Here is a 12207-nt window from a genome sequence, read left to right as displayed (position 1 = left end):
TAATAATAATAATAATACCAATAATAGAGATTACAGGTTTTACATTTTTAACGTTTTTTAACATTTTTTACATAAATGTTTAAAGCGGACATGCTATTTTATAAAATTATTGTTATGATACTTAAGAAAAAATATATGAATATTAGTTAAGTACATATAAATAACTTTTATTCGCCATAAAATAATGACAGACGTACGGTACACACGTATTTTCCCCCTCACAATAAGTTAAGTTTGCACTTAGTAGGAAATTTAAAGTCTGTGCTCTAAATTATTGTAAAAAACTATTAATATTGAACTGGTACTCTGAAGTAATTGCGTATTATTTTGTTCGCACAATTTAAAAATTGTAATTTGTACGTGAGCTAAATAAAGCTAATAACAATATCACTTGAATATTGGCAATAAAATATACGAGTTTAAATAAATAAGTTAATTTGTAAAGAATAAAATCTCTACGACTTTAAATAAATATTGAGACAATGGGTTACTTAAAGCTAAAAGTATTATTTTGTTTCAAAATAGTGTTGTAGAGTAGGGAAGTAGATTTATAGAGCATCAATTTAAAAGTAAAGATGTTTTGAAAATAAAGTGTTGTTAACAATATAAACTCTTTCTGTTTGGTGTTTGTTTGGTTTATTTCCACTATATCAAGATAGTGGAAAAGTTTGGCCCTGTTGTAATCCTGCAACAGTTTAATGTTTGGGGACAAACTTGGACCAGTTGTCACGATTCAAGGGCTCTTGAAACTTTTTGAAGCTCCCACACACACTCACAAACACGACCACACTCCAACGAGTATTTCGTGTTTTTGTGGAACAAAATCACCTCAGTGGCCATGTACAAGATCTAGTTTTAGTTGGTGTATCCACTAGATTGTAGGTAATTACCATTTCAATATCTGTTATTGTCCTTTGGGAAAAATCTTTATATACTGTACTAGTAGTTATACGCGGATTCGCGCGCAATTTCTAAGATTTTGCATACGTATGAGCACTTCTAGTTCGAATAAATTATATTTCCGACGCTAACGTTGAGTTTGTTTTCTAGTATACATATAAAGGTCTCAAAAAACTACTTCGGTCAAAATGCGATGATTTACTTCTAGACCAAGATATTTCCAGTGCCATAAGTTAAGTTTGCCTTTTGTCCCGGCAAAAAAAAAAAAACTTATATACATACGTAGAACTGAGAAACTATGTCTACGGTCTTTTTGTTAACGACGGTCTAATAGTGTATATTTAAACCATTTAAAATCAATTCCAGTCGAATTTATTCACGGTACCACAGTTGAGTTTGCCTTGTTGCCCTGATCAAGAAAATATATGCATATGTTGGTTTTCAAGACCTACTTCGTTCTAAAACTGTACTAACGACCTTTGTAATCGGCCTACGGTCTATTTTTCAAGGCATATAGTTGTTTTTACTTTTTTATATCAATAAAGAAATTATATCAGCCGTTTAAATTCACTTCCAAATAAAACCTTCTCTACGTTGTGTGTAGAAAACTAGGTGCTCCACCGTGCTTAAAGATTGTGTCAATAACATCATAGTGCACTCAATTATGCACCTGATAATGCCAATTCACCTGGATTCAATTTAAGCTTTATTTTATATTTTGTAACTTGTTGTACCGATGGAAAATTTTCGATTTGAGCTTCCTTGTCGTCGACCCCAGATTGCAGGGGTCAAGTCTGTAACGCCTTCAGATTCCAGACGCTGCATTATGAGCAAGGTGAACTGGAATGAATGACTCAACATTCATGTTAAATAAACCCTTCCCACCATGACAACGATGTGTGTAGGTTACTTGTGTTTGTAGAATAATTTATGGTGATGCCATCGATTTTCGGTTGAATTTGAATTTCTTTTCATAAAAAAAAAAAAAACTTTTACTTCCTTTTGATATACCCTTCCTGAGACAGAAAAAATATTAACATTTTTTCACTACCCAAGAAATTGTATCCATTTTAAATCCAAATTTTCAACTTAAAATCGGGTTGAGCAAAACGACTACAAGAAATATAACTAAAAGAAATGACACCCTTGTAATATTATATGTGAGAACGCGTCTTTGTTTCTTTGCTTTTCCTTCAAGCGTAAATGATTCAACCGATTATACTTAAATTTTACAATGACATTCGTACGGTTCCTGGGATCAATATAGGCCTATTCTTATCTCGAAAATCTTTCCGGGCTATGCCCTTACTGGTCTTTAAGTGTAAAAAATACCACATTGAGAAAAATTAATAAATTGAAAGAACATGTTAAATGAAATCAACTAATCTGTGTAAACATTGATTAATGACAGCACAACCATAGGCTTTCCAATTTAACAACTATTTTCAATTCGTTTATATTTACAGTGTGTAAATGCTCTAAGTAGTAATTATTAATAGTTTCGATGCCGTTTTTAGATGACAGTGATGGTAATTACTGAACCATAGAAATCTAACTTAGAAAATGTCCTAAAACATAATACGGTCAGAAATTTGACTCCGAAGACTACCCTTGAAGCAGTCGGTATAATAAGCTAGAAATATGCTAACGTAAGAAATATGCTAGATGAAAGTTCGATGAACTGTCCTTTTGATCTACTGTACCGATTCCAGCTCTCAGTGTTCTACAATATTAAACATATTTTTCAATTTATAAAGAAACAAACACGAACATAGTATCATTATTAGTGTACCGTTAACTGTACATTTTTAGCAAATATTAAGTATTAGATATATAAGGCAAATATATTATCAAATTTTGCTGTACATTGAAAGCACAAAATGCCGCAAAAAATGTCGGGGGGGGGGGGGGGGTGCCGATGGCCGAGTGGTCTAAGACGCTGGCCTTTGAGTCTGAGTTAGAGATAGCGCAGGTTCGAATCCTGTCTGTGACCGTTGCACTTTTTATCAGTACCATCGACCTTGTACTGTATTGACTCTCCCCCTTATTCTGTTTGATAAGATCCTCGCACAGGCCAGTGGCCCATGAGGACGGGCAGAATAAGGCAAAAAGGAGATCGGCTTTTCCTTTTTATAAAAAAAGTCTTATCGTTATCTTAGTACCTTAGTTGTCTTTTTACAGAACTAGAATTCTCAGAGCTGTGTATGTATATATGTTTTCTTGATCGGAAAAAGGCAAAACCAATTATGGAACAAAAAATACTAAGACCAGAATAAATTAGAATTGCAATTTATATACACTTTTTGACATATTTTCTTCGTCATGGCAAGAGAGCAAATTTATCATTGGAATCTGAATTATAATTTCATCGAATTAAAAATGCTCATACAGATGCAAAACCTACGGAATTGCGGCTTCCGCCACGGATAACTGCTAGTACTTATATAAACATAAAGTATTTCTAATAAGCAGTAATTCATTAAAAAATCATTCATTTCCTTTAATCATAAATCATTAAAAATTATATTTTCTTGACTTGAGGAAGTAACTCATGTGAATACGTTAAATTCGCATGCCCCCTTTCAACCATTTCCTCTGGGTATAGTCGAAAACTTACAAACATTTCTGAGTGATCAAAATGTAGTTCTATTTTTCTTGGTTTTTAGTGAAGCTATCTTAAAAGGCACTAAATTATAAAACCCCAATCCCAATGTCTTAAAAAGAGTCTGACACCAACTATAGAGAAAGCTTTATAGAGAGAAGTGTTCCTCGAGAGGGCCACAGAGAGACTTTACGTTTAATTTCGTGACATCTCGCTAACCTCCAAGAATGGAGATGACGCTGCTTCAAGAAGGTAGAAAGTCGTTTGCTTACAGAATAGATCCATGCTTGGTTGTGAATGAGGATTTTCTTCCAATTACAACTAACTAGATAGATACTATTGAAATACCGAAGAACAACATCTCCACTCAGGTCAAATTTTAAAACTTAACAGAATCTAAAGGTACTACTAATATTACATTTTAAGAATTATAAAACAACTATCAAAATTAGGGTCTTTTTCGTTTAAGGGCCAGCACCTTACAAACATACTATACCTGACTGACAGTGCATTTAATCGTTTTTTTTTGGTGTTATTAGTTCGTAGGGCAGTAGTCCAGGTACTACTTCTAGTATAAACTCGTCTTATCTTATCAGTGATAAACGCGAGCAGCTTATCTTTTGCCTGTAATGAAACCTGAGTTATACTTAGTTTTTCTTGTTCAATAAAGCGTGGTGAGTTGATCTGGGCTTGGACTTTGCAAGCTCGAGTTAATTTTTTTTCTAAAAGAGCAAGCAGCGCAAAGCGCTGCGCAGCGGGCAAGCATCGCGTGATCTGAGTTTTGAATAGGCAAGCTAGGGTCTTTTGTGCTAGCCCTTAAACGAAAAAGACCCAAAATTATTTTTATGTTGTGGATAATACAATACATCAGGGAGAGCAGGTAACTGAGCGGTCTAGGGCGTAGATCTTTGAATCTAAGATAAAGATAACTACAGGTTCACATTCACTCTGTGGCTGTTACATATTTTATCTGTACTACAAAAATTGTACTGTAAGGAATCTCCTCTTTGTTCTGTTTGATAAGATCCAGTGACTCTTGTGGATGGAGACGTCTAAAATAGGGACCGACCACTCCTTAAAATGACCCTATTTGTTGTATCCTTAACTAATAACTCTGCCATCCTTAACGTTGTGAGCATTACTCTATTTTAAAAAGTCATGTAAATGTTTTATGATTACACATATAGTTGGAATGTTAACCATTCTTGCTCTAATTCGAGCAATACCCAGCTCCAATGTAACATACTGTAAAATTTAATATTCAATATCAGTTATCATTAAAATTAAATTAGGTTATGGTAATTGAAACATAGTAAAGCTAATGATAGCATATATGAGAGGGAGAGAGAATATGTGCTTTATAGTGTTCTGTTAATTAATTTATTATAATAACCATAGATGGTTAATAGTTAGTTATCTATATCATGAACGCCTGGTAGAACAGTTTTATTAAGTTAGAATGTTTTCCTTATTATTGTTTCTTTATTATGATTCTCCAGACTCATGAGTTATAGTAACTTAAGAAGTTGCTGGAGAATCATATTCTCTGTAAACTTCATTTGAGGTAAGAGTTATAATATAGAATAAAGTAATAATATAAGATGTCTTATTATTTATAAAATTAATGTTAATGATAGTTAAATGAATTTTATCTTAAAAAATTCACTATTTTATCAAAATATTAAAATATATTTGTCTCAACGTTTTTATGGGTTTGTTCATATTGAAGTAGCACAAATCACTTCAGAAAGTAGATAGAATTCACAGCGACTTTCTTGAAAAATGGAAAATAAAAAAGGATTAAAAAATTATTTTAAATAAATATACAAATTTTAAATTCTTATAATGAAGTCTTAAAAGTGTTACTGCAAATTACACAAATAATCTAATAAAATATAAACTCTACAATATGTGATTAATTATGTATTAATATACGTAACTTTAATAAATGCAGTTATTAATATCATATTATATAAAATGTTATATTTCATTTGCAAAATAAAAAAGAAGTGATACATATTTGAATAAAAAAATACAATGGAGTATAGAAAGACCGAAATAATATAAAGAAAGTACTCTATTGCCAACTAACCCAAAAAAACTTCATTCACAAGTGTTGCCATGTTACATGATCAAAACGTTTGTTTGCAAAATAGTTTATTGTGAGATTTTCTCGTTGCGATGATTGTAAGTTTCTCATGAGAAATATTTTATTTTTAACTTTAATTTTGTCCTTTCAGTAGGTTAATAGAAAGCAATGATTGCAAATAATTTAGAAATTAATTACAAATCCCGTTGACTAAAAGGACAGAGTGGGCAGGAGCCGACATAAAAAGAGCAAAGTTCAAGCCCTACCATAATGCCAATCATGGTTTAATTTTCTTCAAATCCAATTTGGAAAGAAATTGGTTCACTCTACATTTTTACATAATGGATTCTTTCAATCTAAGTGGTATCTATTTAGGATTGTGAATCTATTATAATAACCTCTAAATGGACAGAACAGTAGCTTTCAAATGCAGATTGTCAAAATAAACAAAGATGAACTATCTAATCTAAGATTAGATTTACAAGGTTTAATTTACAGAAATTCTGAGAGCAACAATAAACTTATGCTTTGTAAGTAATTTTAATCTTTGTTCTTTTAATTTTTGAGGTATAATCAAATACGTTCAAATTACCATTTTAGACTTCATACTTATATTTAAACGTAGTTGTCATTTTCTAAATATTCAAATAATTGGTTTGATATATATATATATATATATATATATATATATATATATATATATATATATATATATATACTGTGGTAAACTGCAGGTATTGTGAGCACACAAATAGTTTGTAAATTTAGTAATAAAGAAATTGTGAATTTTCATCAATTGTGATACTTTCGCACAACTACTAAAGAATTTTGAGAAGTAAAGGTCAAGGATACTAATCCATTAAATGTTTTATTCTATAGTTTATGTATTAAGTGCTTTTTCCATATATTTTTTTAATTAAAATATATGAAAAAATATTAAGAAAACCTATTTTTAATCCTTATCAGATAATTTTAACAGCAGTTTTCATTCTTTGGTTGTGAAAACGTACCATTCTTAGTGAAATTTTTTTATTTATTTATTTTTTAAATTGTGAAAATTGTTTACAGAAGCCTTCTGAACTAAAATAATTTCCCATAAAATCATTTATAATTAAACCTTTAAACATTTTATTTCCGTATCTTTCAGTCATATAGTTTTCCCTTATTTTAAAGGCATCATTTGTATAGATCCCTCTTTTAAATATTTTTATTAATTAGTATTCATAGTTTTTGAACAATACCATTTCAATTTTAAAACCAAACAAACCTAATTATGAATATATTACATCAATTTTCCAAACAAAAAACGAGTGTTTTTATACAATAGAATCATTTTTTTTAAGGAGAGGCCGATCCCCTTTTAAGCCTTATTCTGTCCGTCCTCATGGGCCACTGGCCTGTGCGAGGATCTTATCAAACAGAATAAGGGGGAGAGTCGATACAGTACGAGGTCACGAGTCACGAGTTGAATTCTCACCTTTTCAATACTTATAAAACTTCAAATAACTTTCAACGAGGTTGCTTACTTGCTTACTTAAAAGTGTATTTGATTTTTTATTTCGTCTTTCCACAAAACTGTTGTGGGTAGGGAAGAGCTCAAAATTTTGACACAGTAACCGATTATGAAAGATTCATCAACAAACAAAACCAAAACGTAGATTATCAAACCATGTTAAAAATGTATAAATCAGAAATCTTGAGGAGTATGAATGTTTTATGTTTAGTATTATATTAAATGTTTTTTTTCTATTTTAAACAAACAGCATTTGTTTTATACTTAATACATTTTCCAGTACTTTAACTAAACATTTATTTGAATGATGTTTTAGTTACTTATAGAGAAAATTATTTTATCCCCAAGAGCTACATTTTATACCGTCTTTGTTATTATTAAATGTGACATAACAATTCCAAATTACTAAATGGCCATCATTTTGTACATGGCATAAACAAAGAAAAGTTTTTGTAGATACCGCTGGATTTTGTTTATGTAGTTTTTATCTGATAACATATATCTACAGTATAAAGTATATAATAAGGTAGCAACAATAATAAAATATTTTTAATTATCCTTAATTTTTCCAGACGGTACAGAGTGTTGAAATAACAATAAACACAATAAAAAGCTAGTGGACAATAGTCAATAATTTTATTATTCAATATTTTAATTGGTTTTATTACTTTAGTAGTTGATAATAAGTCAAGTGCTTTGTTTCCTTTTTCTCTTTGGATGGACCTTAAAAACCCACTTGGAACTGTCTTAGTCAAGGTTTTGTCACAGTTTGTAATTGTTTTGAGTTTATGAACAGATTTTTGGGAAATATCTTATTTATTACTCCAAAGTCTCTTTAATAGTTTTAGGGGTTTTAAAGAACAATCGTTTCAATTGCGTGACGGGTTTTTATAAAGGAAATATTAGAGCGAAACATCACGTGATTCTATTGTATTACAACCGTGATTGGCAATTTGAAGGGACATTTTTCACCTGATTCTGATTTGTAGAGGAAACAAACCAGACCAGATTGAAAAATCGAGAATTCCTCGCACTGCTGCATCCATCCATTACTGAGAAACGAGGAGTTCTCAATCTGCCCGTGTCTTCTCTCTAACCAGTTTACTGGAGACGCTGCTACTGGAACTAGATTTCAACATGGCAATGTGGAGGGTAATGCTGGAGTAGTCTGGAATTATTATAGAAGTGTCCTAATAATATCACATTTAATAATACAGATGTAAATTTATGCATATATCCAATCTATCATACAATGCAAATAATAAAATAAAAAGCTATTATACTGAGGGTTTACTTTGTATAATTCGATGTAATTTCAGTATGTGACTGACGAAAAGGATTATTTCTCTTATAATCTAGCTGTTTGCCACGGCTTCGCACGCTTTTCGTAAGCTTTGCCCGTGAATGAGCACTTCTGGTTCAAGTGAATTAACACCGATGTAGAGTTTGCCTTGTTGCCACTTTAAAAAAGATCTCTCAAAAGTGTATATAATCAGTGTGAACGTACATTTACTTTATTATAAAGTGGTCTAACAATCAAGCTTTAAGTTTAAACAGAAATATATTTTAAAGACAAATATACATCACAAATTAGCACCTTCAAATAGTATTTGGCTATTTAATATACACAACTGTCTCGTAATTCCAGTTTAAAATGTGCAGGCACTTTGAAAACTTTATCTTTAGCAGCGCCACCAGGTGGCGAGTTACATCAATGGGCATAACAAATAAATATTCTCCGTGGAAAAATACATACACATACAAATTTTCAAAATAATCGCTCAAATAGTTTTTGAGTCTATCAAGTTCTTATCAAATGTAAATAATTTTGGTATATATTTGTTTTATTTATTAATTAAAAAAGTATATATATATATATATATATATATATATATATATATATATATATATATATATATATATATATATATTTTAAAAGGAGCGTTTCAATTGTTTCTCTATTTTTTATTATAGCTGGGGGAATATGACGCGGCTGAAAACGTGTAGTCTACCTCTATTATTTCTATTACAACTATAATGTGTGTTACACTATTTGCACGTCATGACCGTTTTTCACAGTTATTTGTTGAGATTCAGCTCATAGTGACAGAAAAATTATGTGTCATCTGTCTGTTATATACTGAGTGTAAATGGTTCATGTAACTGTGTGTGTCATATCAATAAATAGAAATGTAAAGATTGTAGAATAAGTTAAATTTTTAATTGAGTTGCATTTGGCAGGATACCTTGCATTTCCCTATGTTTCATTTAGATTATATATATATATATATATATATATATATATATATATATATATATATATATATATATATATTATTGTAATTAAACAGTTGTGTATACCAAACCACTGTATGATTGTGCTGCGAAAATGTTTATAAATACTTTATCTAAACAATCATTCCAGTCGTGACAAATGTCAAGAGGTGGAATGTTATATTTTGCAATATACCAGTTCATCTAGGTTCAATGAACTGCTCCGCGCCGCCGCGAGTACACGATGGCCCCGTTCTCCCCCTGACACGACTAGACAGACCCGGCTCGCGCCCGGACAGAAGCTGTGCTGCAACCCGCCAGACAAATCAATGTGCGTACAGCCTACCTGGGATCCGCAGGGGCTACCATTCATAACAGTCAGACTGTACGAGATCGGACTGTACCGTCCATATAGGTACCGGGGTCATGCCGGTATATGCATAACTCTATTCTATCAGTATTGATAATTTATTTAAATTGTCATTGAATTAATTTAAAGGCTATTCACGAAGTCGCAATGTCGCAAATAACTTTGCAGATATAATATATTACAGGATTTGGATGGTAGTGTTACTATTGTAATACACCCTGGGTAATATTGGCTATAGGTAATTTATTGGTAAAATTATTGCTAATCCATCTTATGTGCCATATATATATATATATATATATATATATATATATATATATATATATATATATAAACTAATGTTGAATAAAAATAAGTCTATTTAAAAATTACTTTTAAGTCTAATCAAACAGAATATTTCACCAGCATATTGTTTTTAATTTTGCCGATTGTGTAAAGTAGTATAATTTTCAGTTCATCGGTCCACAATGAAAAGCGAACTAAAACTGCGTGGATACCGTACTGTTTCAACGTGGAACTGAAAGTATAAAGTAGCTTTTAGAGTGGCAAATATCACATGTGATCACATATTGATGCTCGGGGCAGCAATATGTGACGCTATATTGGGGAGGGGGTGGGGTTAACGCGAGCCAAAAAGGGGGTTAACGAGCACCGGAACTGCCAAAGCCTTGCAATAGAATCTGTTAATGGCACTTAGATTTTGAATTAGAACATTCGGTTTTTAAGAGGCTAAGGAGTTTGTCAAAGCAGGCAACATTAGACGTGACTTTAAAAGTTCAGATAAGGGTAGAACATACCTGTAGCAACTTATTGACTTTCTGGCTATTAAAAGATATTTTTAAAACTTTTTACTTTGTTAATATATCTTAGTAACTACATTTGCATTAATAAAATAGATAGGAGAAGATAAAACCTCATTAATACCAGTTTTAATACGATTTTAAACATGAAGAATTACAGCATTTCCATTTAAAGATACAATAATGAAGCATGTTCATAATGTTTTAGAAACTTCTTTATATGGTATTAGGTTTTCGTCATAGACCTTTAAAGTACCTATTTTGTACGTTCTTACGACAATTACAAGCCGGGAAAATAATTATATTCCGTTATTTAGTCTCAGCACGTCTAAAAGAGAGACTCCCCTAAGAAACGTAGTTATATTTCCTAAAAAAGGCTTTAATAGCATATTTATGGTATTGGAATTATTCTTATATACATACGGCATCTTCAGCCACCTTTGATATGAGTATATATAACCATGGATTTAAGTGCAACCCTTTTCGAAATGCGCATTAACATTTCCCCATATTTGGTAATTTTTTATTATTAATATTCCTTGCTGTGATATTTAATTGATATATGAAATGAAAGAGTAAGTCGTAATAAAGAACCCAGAAGTCTAAGAGCTGATTTACGAAGCCGCAAGCCGCGCCCTTCTTTTTTGTAAGACTTAGCAAGATGCAACGCAGTTTGCCTTCCAGACGAATCCGAGAGTATGTACGGATAAACCTGTGCTCAACGAGGATAGGAATAAATTTTTAATGGGTTTAATAGCGTGGTAGCACGATGAAATCGTAAAGTATTTATGTAGTAGTCGTTAAAAATTTGGTAATGATTGGTTGTCTGACCAAGGTATATTTTTACTACAAGAAAATTATGAGGCTGTTAAAGCAATATAAAGTTATTAAACGTGATATTGTGCCCACTTACACAAACAATTCTCAATTATTCAAGTTAAAAATTAAAGTGCGTTGCTTGTGAATAGGAATACAGAAAGGATACAATATATTCAAATTAATATTGTTTAGCTCTAGTTCACCTTCCTCATAGTCCAGCGAAGCGTCTGAAATCTGAAGATGTCGCAGACTTGGCTCCTGGAATCTAGAACAATGTTCGTCTGAAGCTCAAAATGAACGCTTTGCATTGTTTTGATATCAGAGACAAAATATACTCTATATAATCTAGGTGAAGAGGTAATCTAATTATCCCATCAGATGCTTTAGACACGATCCCTAGCGCTGGTGCAACTTTCCTATCATATTCCAGACGCTGCACTAAGAGCAAGGTGAACTAGAAGCTAAACTCAACATTAAAATTGAATCAACCCTTCTCACCGCATCTACGTTATATGTAATATATTCCAGTTTATAAAAAACAATTTTAGATGCTTAAAAAAACTGATTTACGTGATTATTATACGTAGTTTTCTCGTTCAATAAAATTTTACGAGATATGTAAATTCATAAAAATTCAGTTATTACACCTTATGTTAAAATGAAAAATTACAACTTTTCCATGTGCACGTGCTTAACAAGAAAACTAATCTCACTGTATCCAGTCGGACAGATTATTCTACATTCTATATCTCTAATTGCTCATACGGATACACTAACCCACTTTATAATAGTAGACCACTAACCCCACTGAACTACGAACATAAACTAAATCTGTGACAT

Source organism: Homalodisca vitripennis, chromosome 7 (assembly GCF_021130785.1).
Source record: "Homalodisca vitripennis isolate AUS2020 chromosome 7, UT_GWSS_2.1, whole genome shotgun sequence".
Lineage (NCBI taxonomy): Eukaryota > Metazoa > Arthropoda > Insecta > Hemiptera > Cicadellidae > Homalodisca > Homalodisca vitripennis.
Note: the sequence above shows the minus strand (reverse complement) of the source record.